The sequence below is a fragment of the Lepidochelys kempii genome, chromosome 14 (assembly GCF_965140265.1).
Source record: "Lepidochelys kempii isolate rLepKem1 chromosome 14, rLepKem1.hap2, whole genome shotgun sequence".
NCBI lineage: Eukaryota > Metazoa > Chordata > Testudines > Cheloniidae > Lepidochelys > Lepidochelys kempii.
Genome location: NC_133269.1, coordinates 33,727,093 through 33,733,092, shown reverse-complemented (window position 1 = coordinate 33,733,092; position 6,000 = coordinate 33,727,093).

The window sequence follows — 6,000 nt, the reverse complement described above, 5'->3', positions numbered from 1 at the left end:
AAGGTGTTGGGAGCTCTCCCTGTGGGTCAATGGGTCTGTGCCCTCCTGAAGCAGAGTGTAAATGTGCTGCATTTGAAGAGGGTCTGGGTAGGGTCAGGAGGTGGCTGATGATTGGGGTTTCAGTGGGGGGATGTTGGCGGGGGCCAGGGAGGAGGAAATGCTGGGTATTAGGGAGATGGGTCATTTCAGGGACTGGAGGGAGCAGTCAATGGGATTAGTTGGGAGACATTTCTGTGGATTCCACCCACAATTTCCATTGTAGAGAAGAGGTAAAAATACCCGGTCGCGGCTTGTGTCTGACCATCTCTGCAGCTCCTCAGACCCCTCGTGGTGGGGATAGGAGAGCATTATTCAGGGAAGCAGCGATGGCGCCTGTGGCTCTGTAGCTATAAAGCAGAGAGAGCTGCTGATCTGAAGTGTCAGGATTTCAGAGCAGTGCACAGTGTATTGCATATTTCCGGGTACAGAGAGGTGGGCTGCAGGTCGGCGAATGCATGGGAGTGTTATCGGTGGGGTAGGATCTTTGGGGTATTGCACTGTTGCTGTGTGGGCAGTATGGTGTAATAGTGAGAACAGGGAGATTAGGAATCAGGACTCTTGGGTTCTCTTCTGCACTCTAGAAGAGGAATAGGGTCTAATGAGCTAGAACAGGAGAGACACCTATGAATCAGGACTCCTGGGTTCCATTCCCAGCTCTGCTAATATTTACACTTGTGACCTTATACAAGTGGCCCTTCTCCTGGATCTTCCTGCTAGGAAACTGTTTTAGTGAGCCAAAGGGAAAGTTTATCTGGTTTCCTTTGTCCCTGTTTGCAGGGAGAGGCTCTGCTCATGTTGTGACACATTGGGATTATTCCTGAAATACAGTAGAACCTCAGAGTTATGAACACCTCGGGAATGGAGGTTGTTCGTAACTCTGAACAAAATGGTATGATTGTTCTTTCAAAAGTTTACAGCTGAACATTAACTTAATACAGCTTTGAAACTTCACTATGTAGAAGAAATATGCTGCTTTTAACCATCTTAATTTAAATGAAATAAGCACAGAAACCGTTTCCTTACAACGTCAAATCTTTTTTTTTAATCTTTCCATTTATTTTTTTCATAGTTTACATTTAACACAGTACTGTACCGTATTTGCTGGGGGGGGGGGGGTTGGTTGGTCTCTGCTGCTGACTAATTGCATACTCCTGGTTCCAAATTACGTGTGTGGTTGACCGGTCAGTTCGTAACTCTGGTGTTCTCACCTCTGAGTTACTACTGTAATGGCCCTGGGAGGGTTTTATTTCTTATTGTCGATGGTCAGGGAGGAGAGAGGGTCTCTTGTTTCTGGAAATTCTGGAGTCTTTTTCTTGTTGACATTTTTACTTCTCTTGGTCTCTGGCTTTCCAAATAAATAATAAAATGTTTGTGTGAATTTTCTCATCACCCTAGGCATCCCACAAGTTTCCTCAGTTCTTGAGGGCTGGTGGGCAAACTGCCTCAAACCGGGTCAGCTCCTCCCTTATTCACTGCCCCTCAGCAGGAATTGCTCATTTCCCATATCCAGCCTATTTGATGATGTTTCTGTCCATCTGGTTTTAAAAGGGGATCTGGGTTCCTCCACGTCTTTGCTCTCACAGCTCTGAGTGCCTCTGGGTTCATTCTCTGTCTCTGGGTTCATTCTCTGGCAGTGACCATGAGTTGGTTGCGTTCAGGATCCTGACACAGGGAAGAAAGGTAAGCAGCAGGATACGGACCCTGGACTTCAGGAAAGCAGACTTCGACACCCTCAGGGAACGGATGGGTAGGATCCCCTGGGGGACTAACGTGAAGGGGAAAGGAGTCCAGGAGAGCTGGCTGTGTTTCAAGAAATCCCTGTTGAGGTTACAGGGACAAACCATCCCGATGTGTCGAAAGAATTGTAAATATGGCAGGCGACCAGCTTGGCTTAACGGTGAAATCCTAGCGGATCTTAAACATAAAAAAGAAGCTTACAAGAAGTGGAAGGTTGGACATATGACCAGGGAAGAGTATAAAAATATTGCTTGGGCATGTAGGAATGAAATCAGGAGGGCCAAATCGCACCTGGAGCTGCAGCTAGCGAGAGATGTCAAGAGTAACAAGAAGGGTTTCTTCAGGTATGTTGGCAACAAGGAGAAAGCCAAGGAAAGTGTGGGCCCCTTAATGAATGAGGGAGGCAACCTAGTGACAGAGGATGTGGAAAAAGCTAATGTACTCAATGCTTTTTTTGCCTCTGTCTTCACAAACAAGCTCAGCTCCCAGACTGCTGCGCTGGGCATCACAACCTGGGGAATAGATGGCCAGCCCTCTGTGGAGAAAGAGGTGGTTAGGGACTATTTAGAAAAGCTGGATGTGCACAAGTCCATGGGGCCAGACAAGTTGCATCCGAGAGTGCTAAAGGAATTGGCAGCTGTGATTGCAGAGCCATTGGCCATTATCTTTGAAAACTCGTGGCGAACGGGGGAAGTCCCGAATGACTGGAAAAAGGCTAATGTAGTGCCAATCTTTAAAAAAGGGAAGAAGGAGGATCCTGGGAACTACAGGCCAGTCAGCCTCACCTCAGTCCCCGGAAAAATCATGGAGCAGGTCCTCAAAGAATCAATCCTGAAGCACTTACATGAGAGGAAAGTGATCAGGAACAGTCAGCATGGATTCACCAAGGGAAGGTCATGCCTGACTAATCTAATCGCCTTCTATGATGAGATTACTGGTTCTGTGGATGAAGGGAAAGCAGTGGATGTATTGTTTCTTGACTTTAGCAAAGCTTTTGACACGGTCTCCCACAGTATTCTTGTCAGCAAGGTGAAGAAGTATGAGCTGGATGAATGCATTGTAAGGTGGGTAGAAAGTTGGCTAGATTGTCGGGCTCAACGGGTAGTGATCAATGGCTCCATGTCTAGTTGGCAGCCGGTGTCAAGTGGAGTGCCCCAGGGGTCGGTCCTGGGGCCGGTTTTGTTCAGTATCTTCATAAATGATCTGGAGGATGGTGTGGATTGCACTCTCAGCAAATTTGCGGATGATACTAAACTGGGAGGAGTGGTAGATACGCTGGAGGGAAGGGATAGGATACAGAGGGACCTAGACAAATTGGAGGATTGGGCCAAAAGAAATCTGATGAGGTTCAATAAGGATAAGTGCAGGGTCCTGCACTTAGGACGGAAGAACCCAATGCACAGCTACAAACTAGGGACCGAATGGCTAGGCAGCAGTTCTGTGGAAAAGGACCTAGGGATGACAGTGGACGAGAAGCTGGATATGAGTCAGCAGTGTGCCCTTGTTGCCAAGAAGGCCAATGGCATTTTGGGATGTATAAGTAGGGGCATAGCAAGCAGATCAAGGGACGTGATTGTCCCCCTCTATTCGACATTGGTGAGGCCTCATCTGGAGTACTGTGTCCAGTTTTGGGCCCCACACTACAAGAAGGATGTGGATAAATTGGAGAGAGTCCAGCGAAGGGCAACAAAAATGATTAGGGGTCTGGAACACATGACTTACGAGGAGAGGCTGAGGGAACTGGGATTGTTTAGTCTGCAGAAGAGAAGAATGAGGGGGGATTTGATAGCTGCTTTCAACTACCTGAGAGGTGGTTCCAGAGAGGATGGTTCTAGACTATTCTCAGTGGTAGAAGAGGACAGAACAAGGAGTAATGGTCTCAAGTTGCAGTGGGGGAGGTTTAGGTTGGACATTAGGAAAAACTTTTTCACTAGGAGGGTGGTGAAACACTGAATGCGTTACCTAGGGAGGTGGTAGAATCTCCTTCCTTAGAAGTTTTTAAGGTCAGGCTTGACAAAGCCCTGGCTGGGATGATTTAATTGGGGATTGGTCCTGCTTTGAGCAGGGGGTTGGACTAGATGACCTCCTGAGGTCCCTTCCAATCCTGAGATTCTATGATTCTATGATTCTTCCCTTCCCCTGTCCCGCAGGTTTAATCAGTGCAGGGGTTAAACAGCCTCAGAGGCAGAGTTCAGGAGCCGTGGCTTGGGCTGAGCCCCAGAGGTCGCTCAGAACTGGAGCAGTTAGTCTCTGCCAGGCTAGATAGCCAGATGCTCCTGGGTGGGGAGCAGCCTGTCTCCTTTTCCCCGACAGCATCTCCAGTGTCTCCGTGCCTAGCTCAGTGAGAAATCGAGTGACACCCAGGCAGAATTGTGACATTTCCCCATGATGCAGAAGAGCTGCAGGCTCTCAGCCATCCTGGTTGGACTCCATCCCAGGCCTTCATTTCCTGTTGGATGCCTGCTCCTTGTGGTTCCTCTGATGCTCTCGCTCCTTCTGTGGTAACAGTTGTGATAACTGGGCCTACAAATTTACCCCTTCCCAGAGCTTCCAAGGAAGAAGATGAGTGGTATCTCCTGTTGTGACACTCTGACCCTCAAAATAGCGCACTGGAACCCTCATATTCACCGCTGTGCTAGGATTATGATATGTTTTGTACAGTGCATGCCTTGTGAGGTATCTGATCTGTTGAACATTAATATCCTGTTTAATTGTATGAACTGTCACTGTATGTGAAGTTATAACAAATCTATAGCAATACTTACTGAAATGTGTGGTAATTTGGGAATGCCCACAGCTGGCCTTTCAGTGGCAATAAAGGAGCAACTGTCACAGGCCAGACAGATGTTGGTGGCCCACCAAGAAGAATCCACTCTCCGAGACTCCTCAGAGGGAGCACATATGCAATGGGGGCTGCCTAACCCCCATGTCACAGCAAGGATCCTTCTAGCACCTGTAGAGGAAGTATAAATGAGGAATGATGACATCACTACTGGGCCTCTCTCCTCCCCCATCCCAACACCTAGAAGATCGTGTGGAAGATAAAGACTTTGAACTGGGGAGATTAGTCCCAGGCTGAGAGGGAATTCAGTCTGTGTATTAAGAACTGTAAACTGCCTGGAACATCCAGCGGGGTGAGAAACTAAACTGCTTGATTAAAATCTTGCTTAGTCTGTAGAATTTAGACTGCAATTCTATTTTTTATTTCTTATGTAACCAACTTTGATCTCTGTGCCTGCTACTTACAATCACTTAAAATCTATCATTCTGTAGTTAATAATCCTGCTTTATATTTTATTGAAAACAATGTGTTTTTGGTTGAAGTGCTTGGGGAATCTAAGCTCAGGTTAACAAGGGCTGTTGCATGTCCACTACAATTGGTTGGCGTGGCAGACTAATAAATGAGCTTGCACAGTCCAAGGGAGTCTTGAGCAGTGTAAGACGGTACATTACTGGGGTGCAAGGTTGGGGGTTGGAGTGATTTTTCTGGTGCCTCTCTCTATATAATTCATGACTGGCTGAGAGAGCCTTCATGCAACGTAGCTGGGTGCGTCTCCACATGCTGATGGCTGAGTGATCACAGTGCTTGGAGGGGTTTGCTGCTTGTCACTGGCAGAGCATTGTAAGAGACAGCCCAGGCTAGAGAGTTAAGGGGGCACAGTGGTACCCCAGTTCCACGTTGTTCTGTGTTTTTTTTTTTTAAACGTGGTTGCATGCTGGTACACAGAAAGATGTTGAATCTCCCTCACCAGGGCTGGCTCTGTGTCTGGAAAGGGCTCTGGTCTCAGCAGAGTTGCAAAGAGGTAAAGGTTTTCACAACTGTGCTATGCCAGAGCCATAAAATCCCTCAGTGTGCGGAGATCCCTCAATCTCCTGCAAGGGAAACCGCACACCTCCCAGGAACCAGCTGACATCTCCAGAGGGTCTCCAGGAACATTTTCCCTTCTGTTGGGTTTGTAGAAGGGCAGCCACCCACACAGCACATCTACATCCACCTTTGTCTCTGAGTAACCCTCTGAGCCAGGGAGCTCAACACTGATACCCAAGCAGAGAAAGAAGAGGAAGACAGCACAGCCTCCCCTCCTTAGCAAGAACAAGAGCCCTCTCATGTTAACAGCTAATGAAACTCCCTCACTACACTCTCCCGCTGGGGATGGAAACTGGGCTCAGGAGGGATCTGGCCAGAATCCTTCTCCCTGCCTGGAACTGTGCCCCACAGAGCAG